This window comes from Triturus cristatus, chromosome 3_2, assembly GCF_964204655.1.
Source record: "Triturus cristatus chromosome 3_2, aTriCri1.1, whole genome shotgun sequence".
Taxonomy (NCBI): domain Eukaryota; kingdom Metazoa; phylum Chordata; class Amphibia; order Caudata; family Salamandridae; genus Triturus; species Triturus cristatus.
Window position 1 is genome coordinate 1088406735 of NC_140584.1, and position 21361 is coordinate 1088428095.

General features: G+C 49.2%; 1 long non-coding RNA gene across 1 annotated transcript in view; it reads left to right on the forward strand.

Annotated features, from left to right (window-relative positions):
• The window catches only part of LOC146859177 (uncharacterized), a 53134-nt gene extending 36599 nt beyond the window's left edge, over positions 1-16535 (forward strand). Inside the window, exons 2-3 of the long non-coding RNA XR_014980070.1 lie at positions 15090-15360; positions 16114-16535. This is a non-coding gene — a long non-coding RNA (uncharacterized LOC146859177). The remainder of the gene's footprint in view (positions 1-15089; positions 15361-16113) is intronic.
• Positions 16536-21361: the final 4826 nt, after the last annotated feature.

The following is a 21361-nucleotide window of genomic DNA, read 5'->3' on the forward strand; positions in this document are numbered from 1 at the left end:
CCTTGAAAGTTTCTCCCAAAAGAGTGCTTTCACTTTTCTTGGTATGTCTCCCTCCATCCGGAGTGTTATTTCATATAACTTTTGTGGAGTACTAACCCTGGTGTCTTACAGTCTCTACTGTGATGTACTCATTCAAGTCCACTATCTCCAGAAGTTCCTTCTGGTTCTGGCGAGCTATTGTTACTTTTGCTGCACTGTCCAGCATTGTCTGAGCCCATTCTCCGTTCTTGAGCTGTGTTCTCAGTATTCTCTGCATGTCTGATCTTCAGACCTGCTACCTTTTTTTGGTGAATTGAGGTTTTGATTTATTTTTCTGAACGTGTTGATCGTCTTTGGACTTCACTAATTTTTCTTTGTGGTCTGACTGCCCTCTTCTTTCTGATGTCTGTGACGATATCTGAAAGGTACGAGAGGAACTTGTATCAGTATCCTGATACCTGTCAGGTTTTCTTAAATTATCCCTACTCCTGAGGTTATACCTCCTTTCAGAGGGCTCCTTTTGAGGAGACCTACCTCGGGATTGAGAACGTTTCTCTTTTGAATTTTGTTTATTAGTTTCCCACTTCTTTTTAGAAGATGTAGGATTTTGTGTAATAGAGTCCTTCTCAGGACCTTCAGACAGTTTTGGCTTCAAAGGTTTTCCATCCAAACTGTCTCTGCCTAATTCTGCATAAGATTTTTCTATTATTCTGGGTAGTTCATATTGATGTTCTGTTACATCAAATTCCCTTAAGCGTTGGCGGATCACCACTGATGCTAATATTAGATAATATTATTGTTGAGACCTGGCCGAAGTATTTCAGTAATTTCATACCGAAATACAGAGAAGGCTATCCCCATATTCGTTTTGAATTTGTTTCAGGACATCTGGTATTACTGCAATTGACGGCACACCATGTGTTTTAGTATAGATGGCAGCAAAGACTGTGCCCCAAGTGGTGCAGTCTACCAGTTGTGGTGTGATCCCCATTGGTAAACAGATTGTTAGAATTCTGTGTTTCTCATAAGGGTTATTATTTGGTGTGAGAAGCTGGCCTGGTATATGCTGTCAACAAGCAGTAGCTTTCTCAACGTGGACTGGTAGTTTCTCATCGCGAGCGGTCCCGAGCATCCGCGACCACTCACAATTAGAAACCTGACCTCCCCGCGTTGAGAATCTCGCCGGTAGGTTTATTTTCCATGCTCGCGATCGGCAACTTGATGTTGCTGATCGCGAACGAGGAAAAAGTCTCGCCGGGATGTCATTTAGCTCGCTCGCGGTCGCCAACTTGACGTTGAGAACCGCGAGCGAGCAAAAAATGCCAACTACGCTACACTACACGATTTTCCACAGTGCTACGTGCAATTTGCATAACGCGAAGTAGCACAAACTACGCAAACTTCGCGAGCGTAGCGTAGTTGTCCGCCCATGGTTATTAAAGACAACCTTTCTTGAAAGCTATCCTAGTGGTAGCTATGGAGAGCAGCCTTCAGGCTAAGTCGTGAAGGAATGTAAAGCAGCTTGTTTTACCAGTCTATAATCTCTTGAGTGGCTAAATGAAAGGAGACCACACAGGTATATATATACAATATATGTATTTATTCCTATACATGCCCTACTAGTCTCTTTATAAGGCTAGAGGTAAAAGCACATAAGTTACACTTCAAATATTACAGTAAATTAGCACAATACACGTTAGGCCCTAGAGGCGGACCAAACCATATACCAAGAAAGTGGTATAGAACCACGACTTGACTAGACACAAGGCCTAGGGCCTGTAGAATCTCTGGGACCCCAAGGAACCACCCAAGGTAGTGACACAGGGGACCCACGGGGGATGTGTGCAGTGTGAGAACACAGCCGCGAGCTCCTGTTAGCTTCTATGGGGAAAGTCGCGGTTAGATTTTTAAAGTTAAAGGGCACTTAGAAATGGACTAGGACCAAATGCTCTGGGACTTAGACAGTTCTAGGGTCAACACCCATGGGAACAATGGAGTACTCGAGTTACCTGACCCAGGGAAGCCAGGTGAATAGGTGTCAAATGGTGTCGGGTTGCGCTGTCGTTTTCAGTGGCAGTTTGCAGAGGAGTGCTGCGGCTGGGAAGAGGCGAAGTGTCCGAAGAGATCCAAGCCTGGATCAGAGATGTGAAGAACCTGAAAGCAGAGGGGACAGAGTCTGGGTCACTTGCCAGTGACCAGGGGCACGATAGACGAATGCCCACCGATGTTGGGTGTTTCACGTGTGAGGAGGTGAAGCTTGACTATTCAGCCACGAGGACCAGGAGGCGTCGAGGATAACCAGGAGCTGGATTCGAGCTGCCCACAAACGATGTCGAGTGCTGCAGCGTCGGTGCCCGGATTGGACACAACAATCGTTGGCAACAGCAACCCACGCAGAAAGAGAAGAAATGCTTTGGTGCGGACCAGCAAGGTCCTGGGGACTCCACAAGCAATGGAGAGTCAGGGCACATCTGGAGCAACCAGGGAAGCCCAATTAAAGTAAGAGTTGCCTTCACAGGGACCCACCAGTCGACAGATCAGGGATCGCGAAGGTACTTCAAGCGGGAATGCAAAGAGCGGGGTCACGTAACACTCGTGGAGTGTACGCCCACAACCTTTGGTGCAAAAGGTGCTCGGGGTCTGGGCTACAAGTAACCCAATGCACAGCCTCGAGAGTTGTCGGGAAGCTGATGCACTTGCAAATGTGCGCGTTGTCCAGGGGTTCCAGTTCCACAGTACCCACAAGGGCTATGGGTCACAGCTTTGCTGGGGACTCGGTTTGGCCTCTGTGAAGTCTGGAAATCCACCTCTGGTGTGGCAAAGTCTTCGGCATCCGGCGGGTGCTTCGGAGATGCAGATCAGACAGATGCATCTTTGATGCCTGCCAAGAACGGGAGTAACCCCTTTACTCCAAGGGAGATTCTTCAGTCATCTGGCGTTGAACAGATCGTCGAAGATCCAGGATTCAGTTTCAAAGTTTCATCCAGGGATATCTAAAGTTCTAGTTACAGAGGTTCCTTCTTTATACCCAAGGAAGGGGTTGGACTAACTCAGGGGCCCACCTATAGGAAGGTTTGGAAAGAGGGGTGGCTCTATCCATTTTCTTTGTACAGTTTCATGCCAGAGCAGGGGCTGGTAGCCCCTGCAACTGGTTTGAGTTGCACTATGCACAGGGGCACCAAATGTGCCCCCAGTGCAGGACTTCAAAGCACTCCTGGAGTGCTCCCACCCAGCCCTAATCCACTAAGGCCTGTCTGGGAGGTGGTAACACCTCCCTGTGACAGGAAACCTATTGTCCAGGCCTCCCCTGCCCGAGTTTCAGTCAGCAACAGGAGGTCAGATCCGAGTCTGTGGCTGCAGCATCCATTTTGTGATGCCAGGGCTCTTTTAAGCTGGTAGCTGGTACCGGGTATACCGGTGCTGTCATTTCTCTCCCTCTAGATGGGTGGGATCATACTCCCACACCAGTTACTGCTGTGGGGGTATGATTCCAAGGTGTTTGACACCAAACACAACATGTTTCCGTGCAGCCAGTCCAAAGTTAGCATTTACCGTTTGGTTATAATGCACTTAAGAGTATATGGTCAGGCTGCATCACAGACAACCCCGGAGAAGAGATTCCGAAGGCTGCAGAGGGGCTCTGCTCATGCATGGGCACCCTCTCACACAAAACCAAGCACCCTGCCTTCAGGATTGATAAGGCCTGATATAGGGGTGACTGATAGGTTTATATGTGGAGTGATAGGTGAGATATGGTGAACCTATATCTCTGTAAGGGGTGCATGCAGTAGCAGACCTGTGTTGTCATTTTGGAGGACTTCCCAGGGGTGGCATAATATATGCTGCAGCCCCTGGTAGTCCTCTGGGGTACCTATGCCCTGGGTACATAATATACCATATACTAGGGACTTATGAGGGCACCTCAGAATCCAATCTGTTGTGTACCTAAGGTACTAGGAATCAATTTAGAGAGGAAGCAGCTAGGCTGGGGTCCTGAATAGCAGGGACCCAGCCATCCTAAAGTAAAAAAACAGTGAAACATCAGCAAAAAGTGGGGGTAACCATAAGAAGCAGATCCTACTCTTCTACATTTGGAATTACTGCTTCGATTTGAGTAATATTTTGAGCTATCCAGAATGGAATTTGTTCACGTTTTGTGGGCATTTTACCCATTACTGCGTGTAAAGTCTGTGGAGTAATGTTTAGTGTATACCCTGTTGAGGGGTTTGATTTGGAATGGTCATTGGTGGTTGGACTGTGAAAGTCCGCACAACATATTGGACTAATTGTCTGTACATTTTTATTAACTCTTGTAGTTGAGTGAGTAATTCCTCGTCTGACACCTCTTCGATGTCAGGATGGGGTGTATAGCCGCCTAGAATCGGCCATGTTGCTCCTGGTCTACCTAGTGGACCGAGCCTGGTAATGTTTTTGTGATGTTTTAGGGTGCCTTTAAACCAGAGATTATGCTCCTGGTATGTGAGTGGAATTTCAATATCCTCGAAAGGAATATATTCCTCAGGTGGTTCATCTTCTTTAAAGAAGTGAAATACTTTTGTTACTGGATTTGATTCTGGGAATAGATTCCATGAATAGAATACTTCTGTCTGAAAGGATTCGTGTGCCTCTATTACGAAAACTGCTCTACCACCTCTTGGTGTTAGGCCGTGTTTTATAAGTGTTAGAGTGATGGCTCTCTTTAAGTTTGGAGGGATGATTATAACACCCTCATCGGTTTCATTTAAACCTGTCAAAATAAAAGCTGTTATGACTGGGTCAGCCGCAGCTACACCGTTCTCGGTGATAGTATCCCCGTTAAGGGACATTGTTTTTGAAAAATGTAGAACAAGTTTCAAGGAAACAAAGATAAGGTGCACAATATTTTGGAACACTGTATCCTTCAACGTTGAACAAACCGAACAGCTAATCTATAGGATTTTTGTCCTATTCAGCTTTGGCGGATCCTTAACCCAACCCACTCCAACCGTCTGATGGAGTATGTTGGTAGGGGTCTCTGAGAAAAGCACGACTGAGTTGCTCAGTATCTAGCGTTAAATTAGTGCCTTACCAAATGTTGGGCGCCATCTAGTGTAGTTCCTATTTCCCTAATAGGCTCTGCACATTGGAATAATATACCCTATAGATTTGGCATAGGACTGAGGTCAGTATGCCCCTATCGAGTATATTAAACTTAATTACTTTGTGCCAGTGAACTCAGAGGCCACTAGAAACTCCTTGTAAACAAGAAGGGAGTAGTTTCTGGCAACTGCATAAACATGACCACTGTGTTTCCCTTTAGAATTGGAACACTCTCAGAATCGTGGAAACAACAGATAACAGTTTCACTCACCTAATCGTGCATGCTTAGTTTCTTCAGAGTTACACAGAAAGAATAGATGGGCTTTTCAATAAAAGGGTTTATTGAACAGTCTTGTTTCTCGTTTAAGGGATATGAGCTGTTACAATCGTAAGACAGTATGCGAGATATATTATGTTCAGCTTAAACAGTAGAAAGAAATAATACTGCTCTAGCATTATCTTTTAGCTATGACACATACATTCATATACATAAATAACATAAGCTAAAAATGCGAATACTCATAAGTTGCTTCTCTAACTAGTTCTACCCCAGTGTACCTAACCTAAGTGTAGTACAAGGTAAGAAATAGGTGATGTATTCTATAGTATGGTAGGCTATAGTATGGTATGCTATAGTTTGGTATGCCAAGAGACCCTCTAGGTTCTAGTCAGCTCCATACCTTGAGAATGAGAGAGGTGGGAATATCTTTCCGGGTCTCGAACTCTAGCACCCAGCGAAGGGAGTCAGAACACTGGAAGCTGGATTCTCTGTGAGCAGGGACGACAGCATCTCTTGTCAGTGTGACAGGCCGGGACATGGGCTCCTCTAAAGTCGAGGTCTCCTCCTACTTGCTTGGGCAAGGGTAGGTATATTTATACCTGGTAGGTGCCTTGGAATGTTAGCATTGACGTAAAGTCGGGCAGAGGAAGACGTCAGGAATGAACCCTTAAGGAATAGCGGTTCATGCATAATAAATGAGTTCTTGGAGAAATCAATAATCCTGTGCTAGGGGATCTCCCAAGAGCTTAAGGGTCTGGTTTCTAAGAACTCGTTGTGATGTTGGGGTGGACGGATGTAGGTGACCATGCCTGTATTTGGATAGCAAGGCTAATGCCTAAATAAGGACTGGGATCTTATGCCTATATAAGGGCAATGCGAATTGTGCCTATATAAGGACATGTATCAGGAAAACCTATATACGGACACCTAAAGCGGAATACAACAAAAGAGATGTGGCAGAGATCCTGCACAAAGAGATGCAGCAGTGATCCTGCACACAGAGATGCTGCAGTGATCCTGCATACAGAGATGCAGCAGTGATCCTGCACACAGAGATGCTGCAGTGATCCTGCACAGAGAGATGCAGCAGTGATCCTGCACAGAGAGAGATTCAGCAGAGATCCTGCACAGAGAGAGATGCAGCAGAGATCCTGCACACAGAGATGCTGCAGTGATCCTGCACACAGAGATGCTGCAGTGATCCTGCACACAGAGATGCAGCAGTGATCCTGCACACAGAGATGCTGCAGTGATCCTGCACAGAGAGATGCAGCAGTGATCCTGCACAGAGAGAGATGCAGCAGAGATCCTGCACAGAGAGAGATGCAGCAGTGATCCTGCACAGAGAGAGATGCAGCAGAGATCCTGCACACAGAGATGCAGCAGTGATCCTGCACAGAGAGAGATGCAGCAGAGATACTGCACAGAGAGAGATGCAGCAGAGATACTGCACAGAGAGATATGCAGCAGTGATACTGCACAGAGAGAGATGCAGCAGAGATACTGCACAGAGAGGGATGCAGCAGTGATCCTCCACATAGAGATGCAGCAGTGATCCTCCACACAGAGATGCAGCAGTGATACTGCACAGCGAGAGATGCGGTAAAGATCCTGCACAAAGAGATGTGGCAGAGATCCTGCACAAAGAGACACAGTAGTGATCCTCCACAGAGAGATACGGCAGAGATCCTGCAGAAAGAGATGCGACAGAGATCCTGCACAAAGAGATGCAGCAGTGATCCTACACAAAGAGATGCGGCAGAGACCCTGCACAAAGAGATGCGGCAGAGATCCTGCACAAAGAGATGCATCAGAGATCCTCCACAAATAGATGCGGCAGTGATCCTGCACACAGAGAGGGAGCAGTGATCCTGCACAAAGAGATGTAGCAGAGATCCTGCACAAAGAGATGTGGCAGAGATCCTGAACAAAGAGATTCAGCAGCGCTCCTACGCAAAGAGATGCGACAGACATCCAGCACAAAGAGATGCTGCAGAGATCCTGCACAAAGAGATGCGGCAGAGATCCTGCACAAAGAGATGCATCAGAGATACTGCACAAAGAGATGCGGCAGAGATCCTGCACAAAGAGAGATGCAGCAGAGATCCTACACAAAGAGATGCAGCAGTGATCCTGCACACAGAGATGCATCAGAGATCCTGCATACAGAGATGTGGCAGTGATCCTGCACACAGAGATGCATCAGAGATCCTGCATACAGAGATGTGGCAGTGATCCTGCACACAGAGATGCATCAGAGATCCTGCACAAAGAGATGCAGCAGTGATCCTGCACAAAGAGATGCAACAGAGATCCTGCACAAAGAGATGCATCAGTAATCCTGCACAAAGAGAGATGCGGCAGAGATCCTTCACAAAGAGATGCAGTAGAGATCCTGCACAAAGAGATTCAGCAGAAATCCTACACACAGAGATGCAGCAGTGATCCCGCACACAGAGATGCATCAGAGATCCTGAACAAAGAGATGTAGCAGTGATCCTGCACAAAGAGATGCAGCAGAGATCCTGCACAAAGAGATGCAGCAGAGATCCTGCACACAGAGATGCACCAGTGAGCCTGCACAAAGAGATGCGGCAGAGATTCTGCACAAAGAGATGCGGCAGAGACCCTGCACAAAGAGAGATGCGGCAGAGATCCTGCACAAAGAGATGCGGTAGAGATCCTGCACACAGAGATGAAGCAGAGATCCTGCACAAAGAGATGCGGCAGAGATCCTGCACACAGAGATGCAGCAGTGATCCTGCACACAGAGATGCATCAGAGATCCTGCACAAAGAGATGCGGTAGAGATCCTTCACAAAGAGATGCAGTAGAGATCCTGCACAAAGAGATTCAGCAGAAATCCTACACACAGAGATGCAGCAGTGATCCCGCACACAGAGATGCATCAGAGATCCTGAACAAAGAGATGTAGCAGTGATCCTGCACAAAGAGATGCAGCAGAGATCCTGCACAAAGAGATGCAGCAGAGATCCTGCACACAGAGATGCACCAGTGAGCCTGCACAAAGAGATGCGGCAGAGACCCTGCACAAAGAGAGATGCGGCAGAGATCCTGCGCAAAGAGATGCGGTAGAGATCCTGCACACAGAGATGAAGCAGAGATCCTGCACAAAGAGATGCGGCAGAGATCCTGCACACAGAGATGCAGCAGTGATCCTGCACACAGAGATGCATCAGAGATCCTGCACAAAGAGATGCGGTAGAGATCCTGCACAAAGAGATGCAGCAGAGATCCTGCACACAGAGATGCATCAGTGATCCTGCACAAAGAGATGCGGTAGAGATCCTGCACAAAGAGATGCAGCAGAGATCCTGCCCAAAGAGATGCATCAGTGATCCTGCACAAAGAGATGCGGCAGAGATTCTGCACAAAGAAATGCAGCAGAGATCCTGTACAAGGAAAAGCGGCAGATCCTGCACAAAGAGAGATGGCTGTGATCCTCCACACAGAGATGCGGCAGAGATCATTCACAAAGAGATGCGGCAGAGATTCTGCATAAAGAGATGCGACAGAGATCTTGCACACAGAGATGCATCAGTGATCCTGCACAAAGAGATGCAGCAGTGATCCTGCTCAAAGAGATGTAGCAGCGATCCTGCACAAAGAGATGCAGCAGCGATCCTGCACAAAGAGATGCAGCAGCGATCCTGCTCAAAGAGATGCAGCAGCGATCCTGCACAAAGAGATGTAGCAATGATCGTGCACAAAGAGATGCAGCAGGGATCCTTCACAAAGAGATGTGGCAATGATCCTGCAAATACAGAGGCAGGAGTGATCCTTACATACGAGCTGCAGCAGTGATCCTGTAAAGGGAGCTATGCTTGTGAGTCTTCAAAAATAGCTGCAGCATAAGTGTTTCAAAAAGAGCTGCAGCACAATGAGTTATAAGTGACCCTGCAAAACAAGATGTAGCAGTATTCGTTCAAAAAGATGCTGCAGTGATCCTGCAAACACAGCTGCATCAGTGACCCTGGAACAGTGTTGCAGCAGTGGCCCTTTAGAAGAAGGGTGCTGCAGCAACAAATGATTGACCAAATGCTGAATAAATCAAACATATTAATCTTCGCCATCCCAGTTTGGACCCAGCCATATCCAAATCAGTCGAGACCCTGTTCCTCGTGGGAACAGTCCAGCCCGAACTGCCAAGCCGGGTCCTTCCTGCACCGGAAACAAGCATCCTAGGACTGGTTTTGGAGTATATCACCCTCATCAGCCAGGCTAGCTCAAATTTATTGCCACAGCGAGTAAGGGACCCACCTCTAGGCATACCCATCCCTCATAGGGCGAAAAGTGCTGCAGCAACAAATGATGGATGGAATGCTGAATAAATCAAACATTCTCCCCCAATCACAGATCTGGGTTAAATCCATTGTTCTTTTGCTCACTACCCCACCCCAATTTAGACCCAGCCATATGCAAATCAGTCTTGACCCTGTTCCTCATGGGAACCGTCCAACCCAAATGTATGACGTTAAATCGCAAACATTCACAACGCGGTATTTTACATCGCGTTCGTTACAACGCAAGTTGTTACAACGACTTGCGCTGGAGGGTGCTGGACTTAGGAATAGTATGATTTACTATTCCAACTCCAGCCTACATAACAGTAGGGATGTGTTGGAATAGTAAATCATACTATTCCTTAGTTTAGAGCGCCATCCAGCGCAAGTCATTGTAACAACTTGCGTTGTAATGCCCGCTATGTAAACATACCGCAGTGTAAACACCGCATTGTAAAGGTCGCTCTCCATCCAGCCCTCACTGGCAAGCCGGGTTCTGTAAACTCTGACAATTTTAAGACTTGCTTTCAGCTTGCCTTGTGAATGTCAGCAGGTCACTGAGAGGAAGTAAAACAAAATTCAGTCTGGGCACAGCTGAGGCTATTCCAAGCAGGTTACCGGAAGACAGAGTGATACATTCTGTTAGCCTCATAATTTCACTGTTTATGCAGCGAAGTTAAACTGCAGCAGGAAGAGGCAAACTGCTTGCTCTTACCAGGTAAGTGATCTCACCTGAAGGGGGCCCCCACATGGCTGAAAGTTACTGAAAGCCCAGAATCACAGGATGTTGAACCAATGCCAAGTCTCTTCGCCCCCCATGTTGAGTTTATTGTCCTGACCCTCCTAACACCAAAAAGCGCTATGACATGGTCTTTGCTGGTCGCATCATAGCACTTTTTCAGCAACTTTCATCCATGCTGAAGAACAGATGTGGTGCTAGACAGCATGGCTAAAATACATTCACACAGACAAGGCCAAACCCCAGCTGTGCAAAAATAAATATGAAGATATTCTTTAAAACATTTACATATTCAGACCTACAAGTCAAAAGCTTTTTTGTAAGTCTATCGGACCTAAACTATGCACTTTCAAAATTAAAATCAAACTGCTCCAGATGTTAAATTGGGATGGTCTATGTTTGGTGTTGAAGCTTAGTTAACACAATTTAAGGTTAAGTGTGTGGCCCAAGTGAATACATTTGTTGACCAGTGGCAGCTGGCAACTATGGAGAGTGATCGGGCTGGCAAATGGGTGGTGGATGGGTACATGTAAGTAAGGTGCCTATACTAAAATAAATAAAAGGAATAGGCACTGACTGCGTGACGTGTCCTCCTTGCTCCGGTCTGGTGTTCTGGTTTTCTCCCCTCCAGGCTCCAGCGATGGACCCATCCAACTCCCCTAACCAATCCTGGTGCTGCTCTCATGCTGTTAATTAGCATGAGAAAAGCACCAGGATTGGAAGGAGCAGCCAATCTCAGTGCTCCTAAGAGCACTAGAGGCCTGTGCTTTTTCTCAACCCATCTGTCTTAGACAGCTGGGTTAGAGAGGTTTAAAATGCGCATGTCTGGCTGGCTGGCCAATGTGACATGCACACTTTAAACTTAAGTGCACAGCTCGCTGCTGCCACTCAGTAGCAGTGGACCTGCCCCGTCCTGACACTCGGTTCGGGATGGGTTGGTGAAAAATAAAATTGTAATAAATTAACATTATTACCATTTTATTTTTCATCCCCAAGGCTTTTTTGAGGGCATTTTTTAGTGGCGTGACACTCCTCCGCTTTAATAGGGGTACCGCTCCTGCATCTGACAATTGGCCCAATGTCATGTGTGAGATGTTTGGTGAAACCTAGCATTTTAGCCAACATTACTTTGCATTCTGGGGCTCAAAATCTTGTTTCTAAGAATACAAAATTGAAAGCTTACAAAGTATTTTGCATAGAAAAGACTGTCTGAATGTGTCAAATGTAGCAGGGGCCACTTGCCAGCTGTGCACATCTTCCCTTCACTAAGTTTTGTTTCAGCTGACACTGATGTATTTATTTTGTTGTCCCTGCACTGTACCTATTTTGTATGATGAAACTCTGTTCTGTTCTATGCCGTTGGCATGAAGAAGGTTTTCAATGCCCCATCCCTACTGTTCCCTGTGTTGCGTAAGGGATTCCTATATAGCCTTACAGCAATTCTAAGCCTGTATGATAATACATAATGCACTGCCATTTCCTATGCTGACCCTGTTATTATGCTGTGATGTGCACATATACTGTTGAGACTGGAATGTCATCTGTATGGTGTGGAGAGGTGTGGTGCAGCGGCCAGGGCAGCTGACGTTGGAGCACAGGGTTCATGGTTCGATCCTGGCTCCGGCGGCAGCAGCTCAGCTCAGCACCATGTGACTCTGGGTAATAGCTCACTTAATTTCCATGATGGCCCCCAGTGCCTTGAGACCCGTAAGGGTGAGTAGTTCATGCTGTTATCCTTGTTCTTGATTTTGGCTTTAGCCTCAACCACAATCTAATCTATTGCATGTGCAGAGGAACAGGCCTGTCCCTTGGCATGAGTGAGGTGCTGGACCTGTCCTGCGTCCTGGAAGGGCACACCAAGTGTGACCTCATTGCACTGACAGTAGACAACCTTCCCTCTTATGGAAAGTCCATATAGTCTATAGAATGGTGGTGGCAGCATTCCGTGCTATGTGAATCCATAGTTGTGACTAGACTTTTTTTATCTTTGTCACCTGAGTAAAGACTTACTGGCCCACTCATGTAGTAATCTGCTTTTAACCTCCATCCGAACGCTAATATCTCAAGTATATGCTGTGCGTTTTTCTGTATGTGGCCAGCATTGCACATGCATTGTGTGTATGAGTGAGTATATTGAGGCCTGTGTGGTCCATTCTGGATTCTCTTGGCCTGGCCATGTGTACAAGATGGAGGTAATATTGCTTTCCTGCAGAGTGGAAGTGTATTGCTAGCATTCCCGAAGTTGGAGGAAGGAGACCTAGACAGACAAGTGGGGAGATATGGATCTTCTTTAGTGATGTGTGGACCTACAGTCTCTGTTTTTCAAGGTGAAAGGGACGCTTTAGGTGTAGCTAGCTGTTGTCTTTCACCTGATCGCAGCTGTGTCAGAAAGATCCCCGACCGCCATGGAAGTGGAAAACAACCGCCCGCCGGCACCGTGCGAAAATCGGCGGCCAAATTAGGATTAACCGCCCCAGAAATCCGACCGCGGTGGAATGAGGCCAAGAAAAACCACCCGTAGCAGGCGGAGATGGCCAAAATCTGTCCGCGGCGGTCGGAATTGCGGCGGAAAAACACCAACCCGCCGCAAGTATAGCGGAGACATCGCACCGGAAATTAGGATATCCCCACGGTCCTGTGGTACGAACCGCTGTCTCCGACCGCCGTGGTCACACAATGGGATGAATGGAACAGCCAGCGGAAGAGCTGAAGCACAGCCACCGCGGCGGACGAACTGTTAAAAATATGGCGGATGAAGCCAAAACCCCACAAGAAGGCCAAAAAGTGCACACAGAAAACTAGCCATGTCCCCCAAATACACAAAACACACCCCAATGACACAACCACATGGCAAAAGGAAAAATACAAATCCCAGGACAACACACCTGTCAGCAACACCCCAATTGGACACACCTACATAGCTGAGTATAAAACCAGCCCCTTCCTTGACCACAATCTCTTGCAATACTCCAGGAGAGAAGGGACACATTCCCCTGCTGACAGGAGAGGCAAAGGACACAACATCACTAGCCACACCACACACAGCACTACCACCACCTCCACACCAGCACAACCAACCCCCTGCAAAACACACACCATACACAGCACAACCACAACCACCACTCACACTCCTGCACCCACAACCACTTTGCACACCACACACCATGGCCACACAGAAAATGCCCATGATGCAATTTTGAAGATCGCGGTAGGTGTGCTCCGCCACCGCGAGGCAGACGTTGGCTGCATTTGAAAGATGCACCATCGCGGTAGCGCACCCCCACCCCAGCATTGTGTCACCGCCATGGAGCATGCCCTTATAGCCAATGGGAGCCATGATTGCAGTGGCATGATGCAATTTTGAAGATCGCGGAAGGCGTGCTCCACCACCGCGGAGGCGGTCATTGGATGCATTTGAAAGAGGCAGACCTGGCCCACCAATTGCTTCAGCATGGCACCTTTGAAATTACCCCAAGGGGCTATATATGTGTGGGAGTGAGCCTCACATTTCCACTGCTCCACGAGTCTGCTGCCTGAGACCCCTCACCTGCTGCTGCCTCCAGGGACTGCTGCCTGAGACCCCTCACCTGCTGCTGTCTCCAGGAACTGCTACCTGAGACCCCTCACCTGCTGCTGCCTCCAGGAACTGCTGCCTGAGACCCCTCACCTGCTGCTGCCTCCAGGGACTGCTGCCTGAGATCCCTCACCACCCAATTCCGCCGCTGTTGTCTCTTGTCCACAGCGATGGCAAGGACAGAGAAGATCCATGCCAGTCCCTTCACGAGCGAGGAGCTGGAGGTCCTGGTGGCCGAGGTGCTCACACAGTACCCAAGGCTATATGGTGCCCCAAATGTCGTGGTAAGTCTTCAACAGTGGTGGGGTAGGGCAGGGGGGCCACAAATGTAGTTGGACTGATGCAGTATGTGCCTGGGAGTGTGGGGTAGTGTCATGCACTGCCTGACATTCTGTCTCCAGTGGGAGGGTGTGTGTACCCAATGCCACAGCTTTCCCTCCCTGCACATATATGTATGAGGACCTGTGTTGTGTTGTCAGCCACACAGTGACACAGAAGGTTGTTCATGCTGTAGTCAGGATAGTGATTTCTTGGCTGGATGGCTGTGTGTGCCCCTGTAGTCCATCTCAGTGTGAGCCCAGCTGGCCTGCACAGTCCCTGCCTACAAAGACAAGGACACCTCACTTAACTTACAGAGTATGACATCAGTCTTTTCACATTGCTCTCCAGCTATGGGCCATCTCAGCACTGTATTTTGCACACAACTGCCCTTGTGAATGGCATTTTGTATTTGTGTGATCATGTCCCTCAATGTGACCACCATGACACATTCATCTATTCACAGGAAAGGGACATTGATGGCTGCGCAGTCTTGGACACAGTGAGTCCACCCCAAACACAGGTTGACATGTGATGCATGTGTTGCTCAAGCCAACAATGGACTGGAGATGTGGGCAGGCTACATGGGTGTTTCAGTGCTGGCATCCTGCATGTGCGTGAGATGTGCAGGGACTGTGTTTTTCCTCACACCTGCATGCTTTAGCATCAGCTTCTCCCATGTGGGCTGTACTATAGTCTCTGATTGACCTATCGTTGGATATGTGATTATTTTGTATCTTGCTGCTATACTGGTAGATGTCGGTACATGGCACTGTGTCACTGATCATTTCCCCCTCTTGTCTCCCATGCCTGCAGCTCAAGGTACACCAGCTTAAGGCCATGTGAAGGGCCATGGGAGCGAAAGTGCGAGCTCTGGGGGTCTCAAACCAACGGCGCACCCACTGCCACAAGAGATGGGACGACATCAGCCGGCTGGCAAAGAATGTGGTGGAGATGACCTTGGGGCTGCTTCCTCACACTGGGCGTCTGGCACGGCGCAGCATGACACCACTAATGGGGCACATCTTGGCGGTGACACAGCCTGAGCTGGATGCACATTTGAAGGAGCATCAGCAGCAAGCCAGGGGTGAGCATTTGGGGAGTCTGACTTTGGCTGGGAGTGGCTGCATGTGTACAGAGCTTGTGCCAGCGCTGGCCTATGTGATGTTGGTAGTGTGATGCTGTGGCATGTAAGTGGCTGCTGGCCTGGGTGCCTGTGGCATGCATTTGCCCTACCTGTACTTACAAAAGTGATTTGGATGCTGTGCCTTCACATTACATTCTGAGTTGTGCTCTTCAGGTTTCTTCTGCATTGGTGTAGTCTTGGGATTCCCATGAGAGGAAATGGCAGTGTGCCCAATCTGACTGTGCCTTCATCAATGCGTCCATTGCATGCACCCATATTGGGGAGGCCGACACATCTTACAGCAATGTGCAGCATTATATTGTCCCAAGGTACTACATGGTGGGTGGCATGGGCCAATGTCCATTGTGGACTGTCATATTGTAGTCTGGGTCTGTGTTGTCCCCTCCTGTTCCATCCAGTTCTGTCATTGGCAACAAGTAGTGTGCCCCCATCATGTCCCTAGGTGTGTTCAGAACTAGTTGTGTGTCTGTTTGAACAGAGCCACAAGCAGGGTGTTGTGCTGTGTGGTCATCACATGGCTCACTCATGCCTGAGTTTCCTGTTTTCACGCACTGCTTGAGTCTATGTAGTGAGTTGGCACGTGATTGCACAGGGTGGTGTGCAACATGTAGATTTGGTCAACTTTTGTCATGCATTGCTTGCATATAATGTTCTGTTGCTGCCACTGCGTGACCCTACATCTCTCTCTCCCAGGCAGCATTACCTGTGGTTACGGAGGGACAGGAGACGGACACCAGTGGGGTTGAAACTAGCACCACAGCTGCCCAGGAGCCCAGTGACACAGATGTCACCAGCGCCTCAGAGGGGGATAGGAGTCTGCTGGAGGAGTCCCAGCCTGAGACGCAAAGCACCACATCATCCAATGCCAGCAGGGATGCATCCATGTTGGAGGGCACAGGGAACGGGGACTCTGCATCGACTTCCACGACACAGCGGCCATTGCCCACCCTCCCAGCCACTTCCTCTGGTGCTGCCCGTGTCTGCCTCAGTAAGAGGGGAAGAGTTTCCTTCACCCCTGGCACCGCTGTCCCTGTCCCTGTCTCCCCTGCTGCCATCAGTGCTGAGTCTGTGAACCTTTTGCGCCAGCTGTATGTAGGCCAGACAGCTCTCCTCAATGCCTTCATTGACCACAACAAGAAATTGGCCCAGGTGGTTGCTTTCATGGAGGGCATACACTCCGACATGGGTGGGCTGCACCGGACAGTCCAGGCTTTGTCATCAACAGTGACGCCTGCCCTGCAACAGGCACATACTCACTGTCCAGCTCCAGTCCCTTTGTCCACCGCCCAGGCAGTGGCCACATCTGACGATAGTGACCATGGTCCACATACATCAAAGTCACGATACACCACACGGAGCACACAGCAGCAGCAACCCAAGCGGTCGCGGCCGCAGACACCATCCCCACAGAAGACCAAAGGCACCCCAGAGTGCAGGGCGAAAAGTGCGTCAGGCGACACCAGTGGACCAATAGCAAAGCAGCAGACCTCAGGCACACATGCCTCAGTGGCATCCCCATCCTAGGACCCTCCTGCCCCTAAAGCATCGCGCAAAGATAATCGTACAGTGTCTGTGCTCACCAAGGAGGTGGTGCATGCCAAGGGTACACCTAGGAAGGGCTCCAAGGCAGTATCACCAACCACCTAGACTCCCATTCCAAGCCCAGTGAAGTAGGAGCCGGAGGGCACTGTAGGGGTAACACCTAGTAAACAGGGGAAGGGGGGCAGAGGCGAAGCCAGGCAAAGCATTCCGCTGGGTCCAGCACATCACCAGAGGGGCTGCCAGCGCCTGCACCTGCTGCAGCAGTGGTGGTGAGTGTGCCTGTTGTGCCCACACCACTTCCCATTAACACAAAGTCAGGCAAACCATTTAGGATCCCCAAGAAGTGGAAGGGCACCCCTCCACAATCTCCCAGCCACACCGTTTCTCCTGTCTGCATGACTCCACCTCCACGTGCCACTACATCACCTGGTCCAAGCAGCCCTCTGGCTTGCCAAGCCACTGATAGCTCTACCTCAGTTGTTCCGCTCTCTCCCCTGTCAAGTGCCACGACAGTCCCCGAGACACAGCCAGCTCCCCCCTGACTGTGTTGCTGACCATGGAAAGGTACAGTCGCACACATTCCCTGTGCAGCTTCTCATGGACTCAGTCTGCACCCTGGACCGGCCACTGGAACTGATGTTCTTTGCTGTGTTGGACCCTTCCCTGTGCAGCTTCTCATGGACTCAGTCTGCACCCTGAACTGGCCACTGGAACTGATGTTCTTTGCTGTGTTGGACCCTTCCCTGTGCAGCTTCTCATGGACTCAGTCTGCACCCTGGACTGGCCACTGGCCCTATTGTTCTTTGCTGTGTTGGATCCTTCCCTGTGCAGCTTCTCATGGACTCAGTCTGCACCCTGGACTGGCCACTGGCCTTGTTGCTCTTTGCTGTGTTGAACTCTTCCCTGTGCAGCTTCTCATGGACTCAGTCTGCACCCTGGACTGGCCACTGCCCTTGTCGCTCACTGCTGTGTGCCCCCTGCCAGTGCAGCTTCTCATGGACTCAGTCTGCACTTTGTCCTGGCCACTGGCCTTGTCGCTCACTGCTGTGTGCCCCCTGCCTGTGCAGCTTCTCATGGACTCAATCTGCACTTTGTCCTGCCCACTGGCCTTGTCGTTCACTGCTGTGTGCCCCCTGCCTGTGCAGCTTCTCATTGACATGCTCTGCATCTTGTGCCTTGCTCTTCTCTTCTCATGGTACCAATCTGTGCAATATGTGAATAAAGACAGTTTCTCCTGTTGTCTATTTTGTCAGTGTCCTTACTGAATAAAGTTCTTTTGCTGTGTGTAAATGGTTTACTGTGCCACATGGTCTGTGTGGCACTTCAACATGGTCAATGTTTGGGCTCACTTACTCTCTTATTTTTAGGGGAGCCAGGGTCTTCATTTCTGCTTGACCCAGATACTTGTGGTGGCAATGGTGTCAATTTCTAATGGTTAGCAGTAGTCATTTACTTGATTGGTTCATATTGGCTCTATTGTACACATTTCGGGGGTGGTCACTGCCAGCACAGAGTGGGTTTCTGCACACAGTATTGCAGGCAGGCTGTCCAGGGTCATCATGTATGTGTGTTCTTTCTTTATGTGTGCCCAGTGGTGTATGTGTGTGGTCATTTTGTGATGGCCAGTCATCCTAGTCCCATGGCTTACTTTCCATTTGTGTTCTTGGATGGCCAGTTAGTGTACAGTGTGAAGGGGTGAGTTTGTGGGGAGTGTTGATGTGTGCATGCCTCTGCAATGTCAACTACACACATGTGTCATCCAGGAGTTGTGTGCCTGTTGTTTTGTTCATCCCTGTGGATGGGGTTCTATGCCCATGTGTGAGTTGTATGTTGTGCACTGTGCAATGTGTTGGTGTGTCCTTACAGTTCTGTCTGACTCCTACTTGTTGTTTTTGTCACTTGTGAGTATGCAAAGAGTGTTACTGGCAAGTCAGTGTTGTGTTTTGTTGCACATCCATGTGTCCTGTAGCTATTTGTGGGGACTGTGCAGACCTGCTTCTCCAAACTGCCATTGTGGTTGTGTTTTCTCATGCCTAGTTGTCACATGGTGCCTTCTTGCCTCTAGTGTGGTATGTTGTGTGTGTTGTCATGCCCGCCCCTATCTGTGCTTCAGCTGCCTACCCATTGTGGGTCTGCACTCCCTTTCTTTGTGTATGGTACACTCCTGCCATGTCCCCTACTGACATGCAGTACACTTCACTTTGGTGTGAGCTGTCCCCTTGGTTTGTGTGTGTGTGTGCCTCCCCATGACTTCATTTGTGCCACTGTGCTTTGTGGTGCAGTTCTTTGTCCAGGGTCAATGTGTCACTCAGGGCATTTCCCCAATGGGTCATGTGTGATGTTCTGCTGCTGTTTGTCAGTCATGGTTGCCCCTATGCAGTTCAAATGTGTGTGCTGCCCAGTCCTGTGGTCAAGTTGTTTCCACCTTTGTGTCCCAAACGTGTGCATCTATTGTGTGTTGAGTTGGATGTATGTGTGTTGTTTGTTTTTTTGCTTCACTTCCTGGGTGTGCTGTTGTCTTTGTGCTGTGCTGTGCTGTATGGTGTCTTGTGGGTTGCTGTTCTGTCACTGATGTCTGTGTGTGTCTGGTATGCTTGGTGTGCACACACCACTTGTTGGGCATGCAGTGCTGTGTGTGTATGTTGCCTTGTGATTGCCTGGTGTGCATCCCCTGATGTTGTGCTGTGTTTGCTATGTGATTGTTCTGTCTGTGCATCTGTTGTTTGTTTGCTGTGGCTGTGTTGTTCTGAGATGGTGCACTTTTTGTGTGTGTTGTGGTATGTTGTCTGTGCATTGTTACTGAGGAATGAGGTTGTGCACTCCTGTTGTGTCTGTGCTCCTATTGCCTTTCCCCAGTTTAGCTGCACAGGGCATGTCTGTTGTTGTTGTTGTGGCTCTGTGTGTGTTTCTGTTGGGTTATGTGTTTGTCTGTTGTATTTGTTTCCACATTTGTGGTGGCATCCCTGTGTGTGTGTGTGATGTTGGTGGCTGTGCCCAGGGTGTGTGGTTATTTGTGTGTGTATTGACTGTCAAGTATTGCCAGCCTTCAGTGTGTTTGGCACTGGTGTTGTGTGCTGCTTGTGTGAAGGGGGTATGTGTGTAGATTCTTACTGGTGTTTGTCAGTCCTGAGGTGTGTAGATGGGCCCTGTGTGTAGTGCTGCTGTTGTGCTCCTATGAAGTAGTTGTATGGATGTGTGGCTGTTCACAGTTTGACTTCAGGGCTTTCTTTTCATCCTGTTGCCTATACGTGGTTTGCCTTGCTGTCTCCCTGTGTTGTTGCACTGAGCTGTCTGTGGGTTGAGTTCACTGACTGTGCCAGCCATGTGTGCTTTGATGGTGTGAGGGTGTTGTGCTCTATTCCTTGTGTTGATGTGATGTACACATGCTTGTTGTGTGTCTCCATGGCCTTCCATTTGTGTGCAGCCCACTTTGGTTTACCTATTTGTTGTGCTCCATTGCTGTTGGCATGTGGAGTGTGTATGTGTGCGTGTGTCAGTCTGTGGTATGTATGTGTGACTGTACAGGCTGTGTGTCCATTTGGATGTTAATTCCATGTATGTGTTCATTTGTTGCTTGTCCTCATTTATATTTCCCGTAGTGTGGTGTTGCGTGTCTTTCCCTTGCCCTGTGCTACTGTGCTGTGTGTTGTGTGTTCCTGTGCAGCCACTCCTGCAGTGTGTGTCTCCATGATTGTTTGTTGTTTGGTGCAGGGTGTGTATTGCCCTGGCTTGTTGTTGTGCATGGGGTGCACAGGAGGGGTACATGGCATGTGCCCTCATGGGGTGTGCTAGTGTGTGGTGGGAGGGGGTGTGGCCCTGTGGTCTTTGTGCCCTGCCCATGCCTGGCACTGGCCCTGCCTTCTGCATTGTGCGCATGTATTTGCTTGTGTTCGCCGCTGCGGTGACGTGACCGGGACATTGCTGCATGGTGGCGGTAGCTGTGTGTCCAGGATGCAGCAGGGTGACTTTGTGGCAGGTGGGTGATGTGTGGGTGCCCTTGTGGATGTGTCCCTGTCCCCCCTAGGGTGTCTGATGTGGATTTCGAACCTGTGTATCACCGTGTGTTGTGTGTTGTGTTTGTGTTGTTGCGTACCTGCGGCGGCGTCCGCGGCGGTCCATGAGTTCCTGGTGATGTAGCAGGTACTGCACCGGAAAGACATGTAGAGCTGGGTCCATGGCGGTCGTGCCCGGGACTCTGGTTTTGCGCTCCGCTGTCGAGCTTCCACCGTCTCTGGTTGGGCGGTGTCTCCGCTGTGGTGCGTCTGCTTGCTTGAGTCATCCTAATTTGTGGAGCGGTGCGGAAATCATTCCGCACGGCCGTGAGTCTCCATTGGCTCCCACTACCACGGTGGCGGGCGCACTTTGTTGGCGGTGGCATCCATTACGGCTCAGGTAAAAT